General features: G+C 39.5%; 1 pseudogene; it reads right to left on the bottom strand.

Moving 5' to 3' along the window:
• Nucleotides 1–20251, bottom strand: part of LOC131257909 (MDIS1-interacting receptor like kinase 2-like) — a 45503-nt pseudogene extending 25252 nt beyond the window's left edge.
• Nucleotides 20252–20881: the final 630 nt, after the last annotated feature.

Below are 20881 nucleotides of genomic sequence, written 5' to 3'. Positions count from 1 at the left end.
GTAATTCATGAAAGCAGGTGGACTCCGCAATATTCCGCAAAAGAAAGAAAAAACAGGCAGTCATTTGTTGAACTCTACCCTCACAGCAACAGAAAGGACCATTTGTTGTATTCTTGAAAATTACCAAATGGAAGATGGCATTGAGATTCCGGCACCTTTACAACCCTTCATGGGTATTGCCTTATTCCCTTCCAGAACAGCCCCAGCGCCAGAGACGAAAGGAAAGAAGTCTAAAGCCAAGGCGGCTGCTTAAACATGAGAACCGAAACATCCAGAAGCATGATCGGCTATGTTACCAAAATATTACATTGAGCAATGTGTTGTCACATTTATCTGATATGATCAATTTTTAGAAGGAGGGGTTGAATTGGCCCAACACCACCACCACCACCACCTCCTTATGGCTGGTTGCAGAAATTTTTATTCAGTTATTGTGCAACTGTCTTCCTCAAAAATATTTAGTAGTCATTGGTGTGCTTACAGCCACACTTCTTTTTGTGGAAGTTGAAAAAAAGAGTGGATGGTTGGTTTTTTAAAAGAGTAGAACGCACCTCAGTGTATTGGAATCATTGTTCGACGTTCCTGTTGACAAAACTGCATTCCAAGCACTTGAAGGTCCCTTGTAGAAGCTCTGGTTGGACCTCATTCATCTGTGCCTATGGGAGATTGGAAAATGTGTATGGTGACAATGACAACCAGGGGTAACAAAAAAGTTTTGCTAAGGCACCTTGCAATTCTCATAAGTAGCTTTGACAATTTCCTTATTCAACATTCTTGAATTAACTTTCTCTAAGAACTTCTAGTACAACTCATGAAAATTTGGCTCAATGCTTGCTCTGTCAAATATAATGTCCCAGTAAAGTAAAAATCAGCTGATGAAACTAAAAGGTTATTAATAAGATTTTTCTCACCTTTTCATCACCATATACTGAGCAAACCATGGATAGTACTGCTCTTTTAGGACATCAGTAAATTCTTTTGCTTTCACATCGATATTTGAAGCTGAAATATTATTAATCATAAATAAAATCTTGTCCTGTATCTCTGATGCAGGTTACTGCATGAAATAAACAACAAACTCAAAACTGAATTAATGCTCCAAGCAGCGTTCCCACAAACAAATTTTCAGAAAAGACATGTTGGGCCACACAACGACAAAATAAATGAGAATTCATGAAAAATTGATTGACGGTCCAAATTCAATATCAAATGGTATCCATGTTGTGTGGCATTCAACTAATTTCATCATCTATGGTCTCATACACGTAGTCACGGATTAGATATTTTCTGAGGTAAGACCTAAATTGGGTGGTGAGATGATGTGGAAAGATTTGATCGGTGGACCTTACACTATTGTATATCTATAAGCATGCGACCCTATCAATCAAATCTTGCCATGTCATCTCACCACCGAAGTGAGATTCTCTTTTCGAATCTTTTTGGTGGAAAATGATTTGTAAAGCTCCCTTGTTTCGATTTTTCTGGCCGAGTAGGATTTATAATGTTGAGCCAAATAGTTATTTTTGTTCCCAAAACATAGAACACTGAGGGCCTGTTTGTTAACGCTGAATTTTTGCACTTAACATGAAATTGGGTATATGTTCGGTGTTTAGTAGTGTTTGTTAATGCGTCGTTAATGCAGAAGAAGGAAAGCGTTAAGTAGTTTTTCATTGAATTCTATCAGTGATAGGAGTCTGGCTTAACAGTGAATACAGAATGCGCTCAGTGAATTTTTCGTTAAACAAAAATTTTTGCTTCCAAAATTACCCATTTTCAAGTTAGTACGGCAATTTTTTCTCGTTAAATTATTTACGCAATACAAAATCAACTTTTAACCCATGAAACTTCTTTATGCCCCTACCATGATGTACATGTTTCATCCATTCCGCTCATTCATTTGTAAAGATCATTTTGGGGCTCGATACCGAAAAGAGGGGAATATAAATCTCTGGTGGACCATACCATAGGAAAACATTAGTGATTAGATATCCATCATTAAAATTTTCCTAAGGGCCAATGTACTATTTATTTGATATCCAATCTGTTGATTAGGTTATATAGACCTAGATGAATGGAAAAAACAAAGATCAACTTGATCCAAAACTTTTATGGCCCCCAAAAAGTTTTTAATGGTCAATATTAATTCAACATTATTTTCCTGTAATGTGGTCCACTTGAGATTGTGATATACCTCATTTTTTATCTCATACCATAAATGATCTAGAAACATAGATGGACGACATGGATGAAACACATACATCATGGTGGAGCCCACATAGTCTGCCTCGTTTTCCGAGTTAGGACTTACCAAAATGTTTGCGGATTTCCTGTAAAAGCCTTTGGCAGAAGTTCCTGCACTGGGAACGCAGGTGGGGCTACTAGGATGTTTGTGATAAATCCTCACCGTCCATAAATGAGGCAAGGGGGAATATTATTTGAGGTCTCATCTGTTTTTTCTCTTATTTTAAGGCATAAAACAAAATTGAAGCAATCCAAGATACTAAAGGAAGCATCTCTGAATGGCCTGCCATACCTAGCCGGAATTTTAATCAACCAAGTTTTTTTTGTGGTCCACTTGAGGTTTGGATTCACTCTTTTTTGTCTCATCCTTAAAATAATCTAGAAAAGGATATGGTGTCTGACACATCACGGTGGGCCCCAAAGTACCCGTTCACAAGGGGGTGGGGGTAGAAGAATCCCGTCCCTCCAATTCCCTCCCCTTTTAGGTATGGATTGGTAACCCCCACCCCCCACCCCTCCGAAGGGCGGTTTTGTTGGGGGCCCACCTGATGTATCTGTAAATCCAAGCCGTTAATCCCTTTTCTATTATTTTAAGGCATAACAAAAATGAGGCGGATCCAACGTAATTGGACCACACCAAAAATAACTGTGCATTAAATGTCACTTGCATTAAATGCTTGCATTAAATGCAAGAGTTTTGGTGTGGTCCATTGAGTTTATCTCTTCATTTTTGTTTTATGCCTTAAAATAATCAGAAAAGGATAAACGGCTTGGATGTCGACACAGGTGCCCAAAACTACCGTCGGAGCAGGACGGGGCGTTTTTGTGGCAGCCCACCGTGATGTATCTGTAAATCCAAGCCGTCTTTTCTCTCATTATTTTAAGGCATGATCACAAAAATGAGCGGATCCAACGCTCAAGTGAACCACACCAAATAATAAGCTTGGTTGCATTAAAATGGACAAAGCATTAAATGCTTGCATTAAATGCAAGAGTCATCTGCAATGCGTCCCCTTTTTATGCGGATGCGGTTGGTACCCCCCAAAATTTCCCAACGGCGGTTATGGCGGGCCATGATGTTCTTAACCCCAAATCATTCCTTTTTCGATTATTTTAAGGTATCAAAACAAAAATGAGGCGGATCCAACTCAAGTGGACACACCAAATAATAAGATTGGTTGCATTAAAATGAACAAAGCAATGCAGACGGCATTAAATGCAAGAGTCATCTGGGGTGTCGCTCAGGTTTCCCCTTTTTTTTTGATGCCTTAAAATAATAGAAAAGGGGTAGGGGTTTGGATTTCGCATCAAACCTCCCCACAATTATTGGTAGGGGGGGGTAACGAATCCGCCCCTGCTGGCCAATGACAGAATTATGTCCCCTTTTAATGCGAGATGTGGTCATTTATAACTAATGTGTGCTTAAATTTTGCGGTTGATTTCAATATACGGTTGGTTAATAAATTTCCAAAGAGACCCTATAGGCCCTCAACCTTTTGAAGCCAACTGCTTTTTACCTCCCAAGAATAAGCCCTTTCCCATTTCTCAAAGTTGTGCCCTACTTTTTCAATTTTGATTTAAGCACCTTTGGCATAATTTAACCACTTGCCCTTTTAACCCCCAGAAAAGGGTGGCAACATTGGGGTGAGCCCCTCCACTTTTCGATGTTGGGGTATTTTTAAAATTATAATATAGCCTACATAGCCCCCATAACCCGGGTGAAAGGGTGGAACGAGTTGGGGTCGGGGGTTTGGCCCTGACCCATATATAATAAATTTTTATTTATTATATATATATATATATATATATATATATATATATATTATAGAGAAAATTATTCTACCTACATTTTCTCTAATACATATTTATATAAATATGTATATATAAGCATATAAAAAAATTTCTCCCTTTTATTCATTTCTTTTTTTATTCATTTAATAAACATATCTCTTAAACCGAATGAGTTACTTGATGTACCATATAGGATTTGGGGTAGGAGATGCTACTTTTAACCAACCTACTTATTTTCCAAGATCCCATCAGTCGATGGTTGAAAATTCATTTCATTCACTTCGTCGTCAATTCAGTTCCTGGTCAATTTCATTCATTTCATTTCACGGCAATTCCATGCATTCACGGCAATTCGCTTCACTTCACGATCAATTCCATTCATTTCAGGTTAATTCGCTTCACTTCACGGCAATTCCCTTCACTTCAGGTCAATTCGCTTCACTTCACGGCCATTTCCATGCATTTCACGGCAATTCCCTTCACTTCACAATCATTTTCATGCATTTCACTTTCATTCCTTCACGACTATTTCCATGCATTTCACGGCCAATTCCCTTCACTTCACTCCCATTTTCCGTGCATTTCACTCATTCCAGCGATTCCGTGTTGATTCACGATCATTTCCACGCATTTCCAAACAATTCGCTTCACTTCAGGTCATTTCCATGCATTTCACCCATTTTCATTTCATTTTCACTCATTTCCACGCATTTCAGGTCAATTCCCTTCACTTTACGGACATTTCCATCATGAACAATTCGCTTCACTTCACGGTCATTTCCATGGATATCACGGTCATCCATTTGGATTCATGGTCATTTCCATGCATTTCACCCAATTCCCTTCACTTCACAAACAATCAATTCACTTCACCATTTCCATGCATTTCACCCTCATTCCCCGATTCCGATTGATTCACGGTCATTTCCACGCATTTCACTCTCAATTCCCCACTTTACGGCCATTTCCACGCATTTCACGGATTCCCTTCACTTCCCGGCCATTTCCACCATTTCCAAGTCGTTATTCAAATATTTCCAGATTTCATGGATTCCCTCCGATTTCCGGAATCATATTTCCCAATTTAAATAATTCCTTTATTCATGGTCATTTCCACGTAACATAATTTGCCCTTAGCACATGATTTCAGCATTGACGATTTGGGTTGATTCACATTTCCGATTTCCAAATTCCCTTACTTGCATTTCCACGATTTACGGTAAGGGTTCACCATATTTATGACCGGTCATTCCCGTTTGTTGACATGGCATTTAGATTTAGGGAATTCCCTTTAAAGGTATTTCCATGATTTCTGGTCATTCCTGGGATACGTGGAAATGACCGTAAAGTGAAGGGAATTGACCGTGAAATGCTGGAAATGACCGTGAAGAAACACTCCCGGAATGACCGTGAAATGCATGGAAATGACGGAGAAGTGAAGCGACTTGACCGTGAAATGCGTGGAAATGACCGTGAAGTGAAGGGATTTGACTGTGAAATGCGACGTGAATCAACACGGAATAGGTCGGAATGACCGTGAAATGCATGAAAATGACTTGAAGTGAAGCAAATGAATGAATACGTGGAAATGACCAAAGTAAAGGGTGAAAATGCGTGGAAATGAAATTCAACACAATCGAGGGAATGACCATGAAATGCATGGAAATGAAATTAAATGGTAGTAAATGCTGACCACGAAAGGAAAGGAATTGACCGTGAAATGCATGGAAATGACCTGAAGTTAAGTGATGATTGTGAAATGATGGAAATGACCGTGAATGAAGGGAGTGAAGTAAGGGAATTACCAAATCTAATGACCGTAAGTAACAGATTAAAGAATGGAAATGATTAAGGGAAGAATAAAAAGGGAAATAGTAAATCATAATTAATATAAGTAAATGAAAGAAAAAGTCCCTGAATTTTAAAGGGAATAATGAAATGAATTTTGCCATCGTGATGGAATTTGGAAAATAAGTGGTTTTTTAGTAAAATTTATCCTACCCCCAAATTATATGTGGTTAATAACTCATTCATTTGGATTTTAAAAGAATAAAGAAGGAAATGAATAAAAGAGAGAAATTTTTTTATGTTTTATATATAAATTTTTTTATTTGTATTAAAGAAAAAAAGAAAAAAAAATTTTTTGATTTTAAAAAAAAAAAATAAAAGGTGGAAAATAATTTCCGTCGTGGGTGGTTGGGGTCGACTGGGGGTATTTTTTTTTTTTTTAATTCTTCCTTTATGGGTCCCATTATGATGATGTGTTATATCCAAACCGTCCATTATTTGGGAATCTTTAAGGTTGAACGGAAAATAATTCGTCTAGCACAAGGGACCCCCGAAAAAGGCGGGGGGATTTCACCTTGAAATCCTTTCTGGGGTTAAGAAGTTTTGGATCTTATGAAATTTGTTTTTTTTATCCAGTCTTTGTGACCTTATGAATAGATTGGATGGAAAATATAGTTATGGTGGGCACTTAAAATTTTTAACGGGAAAAAATTTTCCCCGCTATCTTGGTGGGCATTATCTTTGGGTATGATTTTTTATATTTTTAAAAAAATGATGCGGAAAATTGGATGAACATTGTGGATATTTACAAATTGGGCCCATGAATTTGAATCTTTTGAACCGTTGTACAACTCGGAGTTGACAGCACCAGCCGATCCGCCTCTGGAAGGAAAGCAGGGCATTTTCGACCTGAGAAAAAGCAAATGGGCTTAAAAAGGTTGTGGGCATATACTGGTCGTTCGGTAGGAAATATCTTAGGGGCTGTCTTTGGCCCTGATTTTGATAAATTCATTGGTCACCTAAGGGAGTGGCAATGAGACTAAGATATCGCCCGGTGGCTCATTCGGTGGAAGTTCGGAACCAAAGAATTTGAGTCGCCCTCCGAGTCTTAAAATCATAGAACTAGGATGGGGCGAGTACAAATCTAGGGTGGTAGCTGATTTTTGGAGGTACAACTCTCATCTTAGAAACTGATGGACGGAGTGGATTTGTCATGGGACCCTGGATGCTAACTTTTTGTGACAGGAAGCTAGGTGGGGCCCACCTTGATGTTTGTGTAGAATCCACTCCGTATATCCGTTTTGCCATATCATTTTAGGATATGGGCCGAAAAATAAGGTAGGTGTGTTTATATCCACTATACCGTTAATAAGGTATTCCTGAAATTGAAAACATAAAAGTTTAACCTATCAAAACCCTTGGCCCCACAATGTTTCAATTAATTAATGCGGTTTTTCCAGTCCCCATTGATTTTATATGGTTTTTTGTGACTCAAATAACCCCATTGATAGCGTTACGTGGAAGCCATGATCAGGTGGGCCCCTTAGTTTGGAAGCCCTGACCCAACATTAGGCTTCAAACTCGGCTCAGCTTGGTCCTTGAGCCTGACTGACCAGCTCAGCTCGGTTTGGTAGCTCGGGCCAACTCGAGCCGAGTTCAAGCCAAAATCGAGCTGAGTTTGTCATTGCAACATTTTCACAAACACCTGAATTGCACTTTCAAAATCTCAATGTATTTGAGACAACAACAATGGTTTTACAGGTATTTTATCAAACACATTCTAAGCAAAATAAAAATCAAGAAAAAAAAAAGAGTGTTGGTTACATTTACATACCTTCCTTACCACCAGCCACACTTCTTTGAGTCATTTCATCAAACACTTGGTGAGCAACATCATTATCAAAGTAACTGAGTCACCGAACTGGTTCGATTCAAGCTGGGTTCAATCCGATTCGAGTCAAGCTGGGGCCAGCTCAAACTCAGCTTTGAACTAGGTCGAGTTGACGAGCTAACTGAGCTAGTGTACACCTCTGCCTATAACACATATACGCCTTATGTTTTAATATATTTAGAGTAAGGTGCCTAACCGAGACAAGTTGGTTGGATTTACAGCTATAAATGTTTGGGTTTAAAGCCAATTTAGTCAAAACCAAACTTGCTCATTTACTAAATAAGTCTCGGTCCAAACACTTCTATTAAATGGGCAGGTTTGAGTCAGGTCTAAGTCAACTCCATTGGATCTATTTATAAATGGGTTTGGGAATGGTAAAAAGAGATCCACATAAATCTATTTATAAATGTGTCGGGTTTAATAGGTTGGGTAGAAAGAGATTCACATAGATCTATTTATAAATGTGCCAGGTTTAATGGTCCTAGTTAAGGGATATCTAGACCTTGAACCAAACCCACTTAAGGGAGATTCGCGTACATCCTAAATTACTAAGCCCACTACACATTGATCCATAGCTCAAGTGGTAGATTGAGTGAAAGATACCTTGTTTCAACATTGAGGTCTTCCTATCGATTCCCTACTGGGGATGGCTAACACTGACAGTGGGTGTACTAACAAGCTAACTAAAAAATTGCTAAGCCCACCATCTTCTGCACATTGATTTGGATTCTGTGGTATCTCGTATTTTCAGTTAAACATGAGATAGATTTCTAATTTTTCCATGTTAATTGTCAAGGTATTACCAAGTTTAAATATGAGTTTGGATATCCCTTGCAAAATATACCAAACTCGCCAATGTACTACTAGATGGGTAAAGGTCGGATTGAGTGGGGCCTAATATAAAGGAAACTAGATCCAGACCCGTTTAGCAACTAAGTTTGTTCTTTGACCCAAATTCGTATCATTTAACAAACGGGCCGGGTCTAGGCTGGGTTGAGAATGGGTACTCCATTAGGTCTGCTGACCCATTTACAACCCTATCCGGAACTATTATTTTTGGCATGTTGTGCTTCAATCAAGGACCTTGGCGGCTAGAGGTTCAAACCATCGGCTAGGCCAAGCTAAACATATGACAAATTGCTCGAGTCCATGGGCCCTGTACCCATAGTTTAACATTTGGGCTTGAGAATTTACAACGGTCTACAATTTTTTATCTAGAGTTTGGTAATTTTTGTGCATCCTCATGCACAAGTACGAGTGCACATGCAATGTGTAATGTTATGGGAAAAATGGACCTAGCATGCCTCGATGCCTAATGGCCGGCTCGACCAAGGTCGACCTAATGGTCAGCACAACTATGGTTGGCCCAATGGTCGGCATGACTTAGAATGGACGCTCCGAGGAGCGACTTGAAGAGACCATCAGGACTCATGAAGAAGTTAAAGGCTACAAAAATTAGACATTACAAAAACCTTCTGTAATGATGTTCTTCTTAATTGAAAGGATAGGTCGGCAGTTGGGGAGAAACTCATCCGACCTTGTCCGCGTCCGCGGTCCGACCTTATCCAAGGGAACGACCCGTTGTCTTCTCCAAGGATCGTGGAAGCTAATCCACGATAAGCTTGAGGTCCCGAGATCCTCTGTTGAGGATCTCGGGAGACTCCCTATAGGATATGGATGCTAATCCATCTAAAACAGGCACCTACTAAATAAGGAAGTTTCCCCTATGCTACTATCTCTTCATAACTATAAATAGAAGCACCTCTAATGGTGTAATGATCTCAGGTGTCCAATTTTTATGGGGCCTTCCTTGCCTGCGATGAAAATCATTCCAATCCACTCATTAGGTGGGCCATAATTATATATTGAGTTGGACCACTCATTAAGGTTTACCTGATAAGTGGGTTCACGGACCAAACTTTTGTAGGGGTTGGATATCAGACAAAAATGCTAATTTGGGAATTATAAGCTAATTGGAAAGTAACAAAAGGTCCAACTAGTTGCATGCAAACCTCCTTTTTAATCGGATAAATCATCTCCAGAGATTAAAAGAAGCCATTCCTCTGCACTGTTTGTACGATAAGCTTAATCAACAACATGGTATGTGGGTCCCACTAAGATGTGTGCATAACATTCAACATCCGTCGCTAAAATCACATGGTGTGGCCCACCTAAGTTTTGGAGGGGCGTGGATTCAGTCAAGTAAGACTGGACTGGCTTTACTAGGATGTAACTGTGGGGCCCACCTTAATGTATGTGTTGTATATCTATACTGTCCATCTATTTTTCCTGCTGATTTTAAGACGTGGCTCCAAAAAATGAAGTACAACAAAATCTCAGGTGGACCATGCTACAGGAAATGGTGGTGATTGACCATTAAAAACTTCTCCTGGATGAAGCTGATATTTATTAGCTCCCTTCATCCAGATGTTTTTGACCTTATCAACCGGTTGGATGGTATGGATATACAACACATATATCAATGTGGGCCCCACTGTCAGTCCCAACCTGACCAAATGTGGGGTCTTGGAGTGGCCTAATTTTTGGGGTGTCCACACATCCTGATGGGACATATCTTCTAAATGGATTGGAAGGCATATACAAAACCTAGTTTGGCTCCATACAATCTGGAAGGTCGCAATGGTGACCGTCCACATCACAACTGTTCTCTATGGTGTGTCTGATGAGCTCACAAAACGGATGGACAGGGTATAGACAGTGAACTTGAAGGGGTCCACCTCGAATGGATTGGATTTGGGCTGTACACACCATCTTATAGAATAAGCTTGTTCTATGAATTTTAAAAAAAAATGATGAAAGATGTGCGGTCGTAAGAATCTATGCTGATTCCAGGAAATTGAAAGAGCTACTAAAACCCAGCGGATCCGATGGGCCAAACCGAGAAATGTATGATGCATCCATCAACGGTGATCCGATCATGGCGGCCCGCCTCGAGATCGTCTTTGGCAGCCTGAATATGCGGATGGTCATCCACAATGAATGAAATAATGAACGCCTGAAAATGCCGTCTGCTTGTTTTGTACGTTGTGGGCCATCCGATGATATTAGACGCGGATTTCCTGCTTAAGCCTTTAACAGGAAGTTCCAGAGCTGTAAACTTAGGTGCGTCACCATGATGTTTGTGAGAAATCCACCCCGTCCATCCGTTTGGTTAGCTCATTTTAGGACATGGATGCAAAAATGAACCGGATCCAATAATCAAGTGAGCCGAAAACGTGATGATTAAACGTCCACAGTTAAAATATTAATGGGGCCACATAAGTTATGAATTAGGATAATATTTATGTTTTCAGTTCATTCCGGTAGGAATGACGTTATAAACGGTATGGATGGCATGTAAACATCACTGTCGACCCCAGGGAGGTTTCAACGGTAGTAATTTGCCTCCATTTTTAGTCTCAAGCCCTAAAATTATCTGATAAAATGTATGGATGGAGGGGATAAAATATATAAATCAAACTGGCCCCACAGTTTACTCAGTACGCAGTCCACTTCCCTGGAGGCGTCACTACCGAAGCAGATTGCGTGGCCTAAAATCTCGGAAACGGATTGGCTACCCCTGCCACCAGCCCGTGGCTAACGGTCGGTCGGTGCTCTGTGGGATCCATCATGATGTATGTGTTTCATCCATTCCGTTCATCCATTTTTAAAGATAATTTTAGGACTTGATCTCAAAATTGAGAGAGATATGAGAGAGATATAAATCTCAGGTGGACCACACCACAGGAAAACACTAGTGATTGAATATCCACCATTAAAATCCTCCTAACGCCCACACTGTACTGTCTATTTGACATCCAATATGTTTATTAGGTCATACATACCCAGATGAAGGGAAAAAACAAAGATCAGCTTGATCCAAAACTTTTATGCCCCCAAAAAGTTTTTAATAGTCGACCTTCATTCGACACTGTTTCCTGTAATGTGGTCCACTTAAGATTGGGATATACCTCATTTTTTGGTCTCATACCATAAAATGATCTGTAAAAATATATGGACAGCATGGATGAAACACATACATCATGGTGGCCCACAGATCACCGACCACCAGCAATTGGCTGCTGTCAAGGGGAGTAGCCAATCCGCTTCCTTGTCGGATCTTCTTTCGTTCAATTTGTACTGTTGGACAGTTTTACTTAGCCGACCATTTGTTTAGCAACCTGTCCAATAGGTTGTTACTACTTTTTATGCTGCATGGCCTGAAAATCAAGGCAGACCGTTGATTAGGTGGGTCACGTGTGTATGTTAAATATAGATACTTCATCGTACAAACCGTCCATTTCATCACACAAGCGTGGTCCGTCTGATGAACAATCCAGCCGGACCCACTATAGAAACTTCCACATGGACTGTTGGATCCGGCCGGGTGTTTAAATGCAAGGTTGAAGGGATGCACGAAAAATAGGCCATTCAAAAAGTCAGGTGGGCCACAACACGTGAAGATATATGTTTTAAATGTGATCATACTTCTCTCCCTTTGGTGTGGCCCATCTGAATTTTGTATCAGGATGATTCTTTAAATGTAACGTGAAAATGAAGAGTTGCACCAGATGCACGGTTTAGATTCTACGTACATATCATGGGATCATTCTCCTAATTGCATACATGCACAGATATATGCATGCATACATATATACATACAAAATACATATGCAGATGCATGATACTTACAACATGCATATGTATGGATACATGCATGCAAATATACATACCTAGATACATATGTACATGCATGCATACATACACATGCATGCATGCATACATACATGGTATGATGATTACGTGGCATGGAATGTGCAGGGTTTTAGGAGAGGCTAGGGATGACATAAAGCTTCCTGCTGGCTCAGTTATCTGCATTACCAAGCTTCCTGGTTTTATTTTACAAACAAAAGGTTATTTTAAATTTCTAATCTCTTCCTTTAGCCTTATGGACCCATTTTTTTACAGATCCAAACCGTTGATATTACGGACACCACCGCGGATGGTGCACGAAAAATATCCGAGATAGAAAAATCCCAAACCTTTGAATTGGTGGCCCACAAAGAAGTTAAAGAACTGATAAAACATTAAAAAGCTAAATATTCTACGGATGTGATTTTCCAATTAAAAATTTAGTCCATGGGCAAGTCCCATCATATGAACGGTTTGGATCACTGGACTATTGGCCCCACAAATCTAAAGCCAGAACCTAATGAACAATTTCACAGCTGGATCATTGTATTAGGGTTGCGGATATTTGGTAAAGTTATTTTATAGCATGAGTTTGCAAGATCCATGACGTCCATCAGGTGGGCCTCACTTTGAGATCCCTGATGCAAAAATTAGGCCTAGTCCGGTAATCCACAATGAATGAAATAATGAACGGCTGAAAATGCCGTCTGCTTGTTTTGTACGTTGCGGGCCATCCGATGAGGGCACCGCGATAAAAAGATGGCAGTGTGGGCTCACCTTATGGACGGATTGGATCTTCCCTACTGATGCCATATTAACTTGGGTGGGCCCTTTCACGGGCTGGGTTATACATGCACAAGGGCACATGCCAATGTTGCAAATGTGAAAGATCCGAGCATTCCATCAGGTGGGCCATCCTGTTTACCATTTCAATCAGGCAGCCACAGTGCAAATACCAAATGGACGGCTAGAATTTTTTAAGCCATCCGTTCGTTTGTACTCTATGCGCTACCTGAGAAGTGAAATAGCCTGATTTTTAGGCCCACGTGGACAGTGTGGCCCACGTGATGGACGGTTTGGATTTTTCGCTACTGCTCAATGAATATGACCCACCAACTATATTAGGTAGGTCCCACTTTGGTGGGCCCCACTGACATCTTCTTTACTATGATTCTTCAGTGAAAGGAGAGGTCATCAGTGAAGTGGAGAGCGAGATACTGTGCAAAGCATTCTTCAACATGTACTTGGGAGATGACCCATTTGATGCAGGTGTTGTATTTTGTTTTAAAATAATATTAAAATTTAATTTTTCAATTTTTTTGTAGATCCCTCCATATTTAAAGTTTGGTGTTTTTGAGGTGTGGGTTTTGTCTCACATCGGATTTGACAAAGGAAATTCTCTTGTTTATAAGATAGGCCTTTTGCATTAGGGCTCGAGCATCATTCGGGAGGCATGTGAATTTGGTCTTGTGGGGGTTATGCTAATAGCTCTAATCTATATCATTGACCACACGCGCCTGTTGGGTTTAAATCCAACGGACCTAACCTTTTGTAAACAGTGCTTATGCACCACTTTAGAGTCTATATAAAGACTTCCGATTCCAGTTTCAAATATACGAAATTATTATCTCTCTTATAAAACTCTCTCTAATACGGTTTTAAGAATTTTACTGAGTCACGCAGAGTCAACTCAGCACTTTCGAATTAAACTACAAGTGGTTCGAGCCAGTACAACGAATGCACTGTTGGGACCGGGTTATAGTCGTTATATCCTGGAGGTCGTTGCTCTGAAAACTGTTGCACTTGGGACGCTGGAGAAGAGCAAATTCGATTTCAAGACGAGTGACTCAGATCACGCCTCAACTCAATTCAATAAGTTCTTCTTTCTTAAAATCTTATTTTCCTTTTTTGGTTTTCAATTTTAATAGTCTATTTAATTCAACCAAATATTCCAATAATCTTGATGTTCGCATTGACCACCCTTAAAGTTTCATACATACTATCTCGAATCATTTACTATAGATCCAACAGCAAATCAAACCGAAGTAGCGGATAAAAATAATTGTAAAAACTATATTCTAAACTCTTTATTCAACGAACTATATGATGTGTATGCTTCTTACGTGTCTACTAAAGACATATGAACCGCTTTAGAAAAGAAATACATATTGGAAGATGCGACGCTAAGAAACATGCAATTGCTAATTTCCATCATTATGAAATTTAGATGCCGAATTCAAATACAAAGTCAAGAAGAAGAAGATACAATCAAATTCCTCATAGCCGTACTTCGACTATAACATGGTAGATAATAAATCGCTACCTCAAATTCAAGAATTGCAACTAATAGTTAATAAAATCAAGGCTATTAAAATTGATCTTCCTAATCATTCCAAGTCAGGGCTATAATCACCAAATTGCCATCGATGTGGAATGACTATAGAAAGAAGTTGTTATATAAAACTGAGGACATTTCTTTAGAACAAATTCAAACATTTTCAAATTGAAAAGAAGCTTGTTAAAAAGATTAAAAAATGAAAACGGGAATGCCTCGTCTAAAGTACATGTAGTAAAGAATACTAATAACAAGAATCCCGAGAAAGAACGATTTCTTGAAACTCAATAAAGAAAAATTCCCGTAAACATGAGTTAGAAACAAGTCTCATTTATTATATTCCAATTGAAGGGTCCACGTGAAGCAACACCTCTTGAAACCACCTAGCTTAATTTTTACTTTGATTGAAAACTTTGGTGGGCCATGAAAAATGAAAATAGTTTCCTTGATTTTCATTTCCCTTTGGTATGGCTTACCAAAATTTTAGATCAGGGTGAAAATTTGTCCCTTGGGGTTTCATGGGATTCCACATCACATGGACTGTTCAGATTAGATGCCCATGACACGTGTACAAAGGTGCGCACGTGTGTAGGTGCGCAGGTATTCTCACCTGCCCATCAATTCTCACGAGAACTCATGAGAACTTTTTGAGAACTCATCTCTTGTGTTCTGAGTGCAAGATCTGAATTGTCCACATGATGCAGCATCCCATGATATCCCTATGGTCCAACTTTTACTTTGATCTAATACTTTGGTAGGCCATGGAAAAAGAAAGGCAAATCAAGGGGCATATTTTTTTTTTTTCCATTGTCTACCAAAGTTTTGGGTTAGGGTAAAAGTTCTGCAATGGAGTTTCATGGGGTGCTGCGTCACATGGATAGCTTAGATCTTGAAGTCATATCACAGGAGATAGGTTTTAAAAATGTTTTCACGTGTTCTTGGTGAGAACTATTACCTAGGTGAGCATGTGTGTGTGGGGAAATGGTACTGTAAGGTCGAGCACATAGAACCATAACATACGGTCAAGTCGTGTCTTAGTGTGAGCCGTTGGATGATAAACATTCAAAATGTGCGGGAAGATGCGACAACCTCTCGGGAAACTTAATGTGATAGGAAGTTAGTTAGGGCTACTATCATGTTGTGAGAAATCCACACCGTCCATCTGCTTTTTTATTTCATGTTAGGGCATGAGACAAAAAGTGGGGCAGATCCGAAAATTACGTAGGCTTCACGATAGGAAATAGTGAGGATGTCTGCTGGTGAACATTGGTGGGTTACAGAAGTTTTGGATTGAGCTAATATTTTTGTCTTTTCAGTTCAACCTATTAAGAATGACCCTGTGAACAATATAGATGGCATATAAGAATAATGGTAGACCTTAGGAAGGTTTCAACAGTAGGCATTTAACTACTCACATTTTCTTGTTGTGTGGCCCGGTTGAATTATATATATACCTCATTATTTTTCCCACGTCCTAACATGATCAGAAAAATGAACAAAAATGGTGGATTTCTCATAAACATTATAATGGGCCCACCTATCTTTGTGTGTGTGTGTGTGTGTATATAAAAAAGCAATCCACAACATATCAAATGGTTGATTGGACCTATTTTTCGAAAACAATCTCAACCATCCATATTAAAGGTATCACAGAAAAGGATTACAATCCCTAGTAGTTAACTTCTTGGGCATAAAAACCTTGGGTTAGAAGATAACCATCAAACAAGAAAACATCTTTATTCTTTCATCCTACTTTTATTACATTTTGGTTTTTATCACCAATTCTAGAAATATATATTCTACATAAACATCAAATCCACACACTGAACTGTGTACACATCAAAGAAAAACACCTCCACGGTTGATTATTTTCATACAATAGACACACACAGCAATAATGTTCTTGCCACTACATGCCCACAACCTCACTGATTTTCATACACCCAATTATACCTTGAGATCCATCAGTTGACGAAATGTAAGTGCATGAAATGGCTCTAGAGAGAAAGAAGGCCCACCAACAGACAGCTCCTGGGCCACATGGTGCATGGTTGGCCGAGAGTCAGGATCCGGCCGAATGCATGCAAGGGCCATGGACACTGCAAATATGACTTCGTGAGCAACCTCCGCCGTCGGATTGGAGAGACGTTGGTCCAACATATCCTTTAGCAGTGGATCATCTCTATTTGGTGATGACAAGGAGGAGATGAGTTGCCCAGGATGCCTTCCAAACATCACTTCAAGTGCCACAACACCAAAGCTATAGACGTCGCATTTCTCAGTCACCCTCATTGTATAGGCAAGCTCTACATGATAGAAGATTGTTCAATCATATTCTTTATTCTTTGCTAATCATCAGTAGATAAACTCTTTCTCTACCTAAGAAGTAAAGGAAACAACCAACAAACGCACTCAAGAGTATCTAAGGTTTTGAGTCTATACTAGTGAGGTCCATAGTTCCAGGATCCAAACCATTGACATGGTGGGCCCCAATTTGGATGGCTCACGCATTGGCAATTCTCTAATTGGAAATCCTAACCATTTTAGTGGCCAACGGATAGATGATCAAGAAAAAAAGGTAATTGCGCACATTCAACAAAAAAGACCATAGACTCTAGAAACTTCTTTTGTTGTGTGGGGCATTCATTGTGTGAGACATCACATGGACAGTCTGGATCTTAGAGCTGTGGAACCCTTATATAACAGGGAAAGCCCAAGCTCATGCTATAGGATGCCACATTTCCTGCGAAGCGGATTGCGTGCTGAGTAACACAGTACCAGTGGGGTCCACTGTTATTTATTTAATCTATCCACTCCGTTCATCCATTTTAAAAGATAATTTTAGGGCTTGAGGCCAAAACATAAGCATATCAAAATCTAAAGTTGACCACACCACAGTAAACAGTATGATTGAACCTCTACCATTGAAAATTTCTTGGAGGCCGCAGAAGTTTTTTATCAAGCTAATGTTTGTGTTTTCTCTTCATCCATGTCTTTGTGATATTATGAACAGGTTGGACGACAAATAAAAATCACTGTGGACCCTAGGAAGGTTTCAACAACGGAAATCATTATTCCACATTGTTTCCTGTGGTATGGTCCACTTGAGCTTTGGATATACTTCAATTTTGTGCTTAACCCCTAAAATTAGTCAGAAAAATGGATGGGCAGCGTGGATAAACCACATACATTCACAGTGGGCTCAACTAAGTACACAATCCGATTTCCATTTCCTGATGCAATCTAATTTCCATTTCCCGATGCATGGGCTAGAAGACATGAGCTTTTTCAATCATTTATTAACGACCCTTTACTCGTCCATCTAAACTTGGTATGCATGTAAATCAATCCAGACCATATGGAAACATGACCCATGTTGTAGATAGAGAAGATCCCAGAAATTAACGCTTATGGAAGGATTCTATCTAACCAATTGGTGGCCAATAAATGTACAGTTAAAAATGGTCAGTGCCAGAAATTTAATAGCTAATAAAATGTGGTGAAAGTTTCTTAAGATTTTCAAATATGAATTTTCTCATATTCCAGTTGCCTTAGAATATTGCCCCATTTGACAGTAGTGTGGTAACTAATGCACAAATTTTATAGTAAATAATTTCAACAAAAAATAGAAAATATTAAGAAAAATAAAGGCTAATTTATGATAAAACTATTCAGTGTTGAAAATATATTAGTGACTAACCAGGAGCGATGTATCCATAAGTGCCTGCAAGCATAGTCCAATTGGACGAATCAGGTAACAGCAATCGTGCAGTGCCAAAATCAGAAACACTAGCCTCAAGTTCTGAATTCAGCAGAACATTGTTGCTTGATAGGTCTCGATGGACAATTGGCAGGGTGCAATCATGATGCATGTAAGATAAAGCATGGGCCACACCTTTAATAATCTTCACCCTTAGAGTCCAGTCCAACTGTGCAGCTCCTTCATCATTACTTAGGATACTTGCCAAGCTTCCCCTTTCCATGTACTCATAGACGAGAAACGAGCATCGAGCATGGCAGCAAAAGCCATAAAGCTTCACTATGTTGCGATGGCGGATTTCGGTTAATGCTTGTATCTCATTTCTAAAACTTCTTTGATCACATTGATCCCCTCCTTCGAGCGAGTGAAGTTTCTTCACAGCTACTACCTGACCTACTAGTAGATTTGCTTTGTAAACTTTTCCATACCCTCCAATTCCAATGCAGTATTTGTCGTCAAACCCTCTATCGCCTCCACGATGTCTTCGAACACAGCAATCCCATCATAATTCCATATTGAAAATGGATTTCCGTTGCTCCTCTCAAGAACTCCTTTCTTTATATTTCTTCTTCTTTGGTAATAAATGGAAGAAATGCCAATGATTACAAATAAAAGAAACAAGGCCACTGAGACAGGAAGAATAATGAGGATCACAACTCTGTGACCTTTCATCGCATCACCACGATTGATTGAAGAGGCATTGCAAAGTCGCAAACCTTGCACTTCACCACACAGGCCTTTATTATTTATGAATGCCTCTCCAGGAGCCTTCTGAAAGCTTTTGCTGTTGGGAAGAGGACCTTCCAAAGCATTGAATGAAAAATCAATGGATTGCAAGCTGAACATCCCTTCAAAAGAAGGTGGAATGGAGCCTGACAGCATGTTGTGGGAGAGGTTTAACTCTTCTAGCCGAATCAATTTCGTGAGTTGTGGTGATATCTGTCCATTGAGGGAGTTATGACTTAGATCTAGTAAACCCTGTAGGTATACTAGGTTACCGATCTGAAAAGGAATGCTTCCATTTAAAAAATTTTCGCTCAATTTCAGATATTGGAGTTTGAAGCAATCACCTAATTGAGGTGGTATTGGACCACTTAGGTGATTCATTGACAAGTCAAGAACCTCTAAATTGGATAGTTTTCCAATCTCTTGGGGTATCAGACCAGAAAGCTGGTTTTCATTTAAAGTTATGTTGAACAAAGAAGTCAGCCTCCCAAATTCCTTTGGAATCTCGCCTACCAGCTGGTTTGAAGAAAGACCAAGCACACTTAGCTGCATCAACTGCCCTATCTCAGGAGGAATTCTACCGGTGATCATGTTCCCGGATAATTGTAGCTTTGTCAAATTTCGGCATTCTCCCCAATTTGGTGAGAGTTCACCAAACAACATGTTGTCACTGACATCCATGAATGAGAGATGTGGGTATACACCAAAGGCTTCCGATACATTTGCAGCAAGTTGGTTTCCATTAAGTCGCACTCTTCTTAAGCTAGTGCAATTTCTGATGCTTTTTGGGATCTCACCAGTGAAATGGTTGCCAACAGCATTGAAGACGTGAAGAGATCTGCCCTGGCATAACTGAGGTAAATAGCCAGAGAGGCTGTTGCCATCCAAGTAGAGTTCAGAAAGATTTGTCATGTTTGTCATTTCTTGAGGCAAGGAACCAGATAATTGACAGTCAATAAGGGACAAGAAAGTAAGCTTGGTCAAGTTTCCTAAAGTAGCAGGGATATAACCTGTTAAAAGGTTATCAGACAGATCAAGATTGTTGAGATTCATTAAATTCCCAAATTGTGAGGAATAGAGCCAGAAATTTGATTTTGAAAGAGGTAGAGGACTGTCAGCTTTGTCAAGTTCCCTAAAGTGGAAGGGATAGAACCTGTTAGAATGTTATCGGACAGATCAAGAATGTTGAGATTCATTAAATTCCCAAATTGTGGAGGAATTGAACCAGAAATTTGATTTTGAAAGAGGAAGAGGAGTGTCAGCTTTGTCAAGTTCCCTAAAGTGGAAGGGATAGAACCTGTTAGAATGTTATCAGACAGATCAAGAATGTTGAGATTCATTAAATTCCCAAATTGTGGAGGAATTGAACCAGAAATTTGATTGCGGTAGAGGAACAATAGTCTAAGGTTTGTTAAATTACCTAAAGCAGGAGGGATCGGACCACTTAGATTGTTACTGCGCAAAGATAATGTTGAGATTCATTAAATTCCCAAATTGTGGAGGAATTGAACCAGAAATTTGATTTTGAAAGAGCTGGAGGGCTGTCAGCTTTGTCAAGTTCCCTAAAGTGGAAGGGATAGAACCTGTTAGAATGTTATCGGACAGATCAAGTTGATTGAGATTCATTAAATTCCCAAATTGTGGAGGAATTGAACCA

Source organism: Magnolia sinica, chromosome 10, assembly GCF_029962835.1.
Source record: "Magnolia sinica isolate HGM2019 chromosome 10, MsV1, whole genome shotgun sequence".
Classification (NCBI taxonomy): Eukaryota; Viridiplantae; Streptophyta; class Magnoliopsida; order Magnoliales; family Magnoliaceae; genus Magnolia; species Magnolia sinica.
This window is presented reverse-complemented; position numbering and strand designations above follow the sequence as displayed.